Source organism: Balaenoptera musculus, chromosome 2 (genome assembly GCF_009873245.2).
Source record: "Balaenoptera musculus isolate JJ_BM4_2016_0621 chromosome 2, mBalMus1.pri.v3, whole genome shotgun sequence".
NCBI classification, from domain to species: Eukaryota; Metazoa; Chordata; class Mammalia; order Artiodactyla; family Balaenopteridae; genus Balaenoptera; species Balaenoptera musculus.
In genome coordinates, this window is record NC_045786.1 from 71,087,896 (window position 1) to 71,088,110 (window position 215).

The window sequence follows — 215 nt, forward strand, 5'->3', positions numbered from 1 at the left end:
CTCCTGCCCCCTTTCCCCCTCTCCTCCCTCCGCCCCCTGCGCCCTCCCCGCTGCTCCCGCGGGGGCCGCTCGCCCATTCGCTGCTGCCTGCCGGCCTCCCAGTTGACGGTGGATATGACTATATATGGGGACCCGAGCAGCCGAGGCGGCGGCCGGGCGAGGCCTCCCGCCTTCCAAACCTGCACGCCAGGGAGAGGGCACCGGGGCCTCGCGGG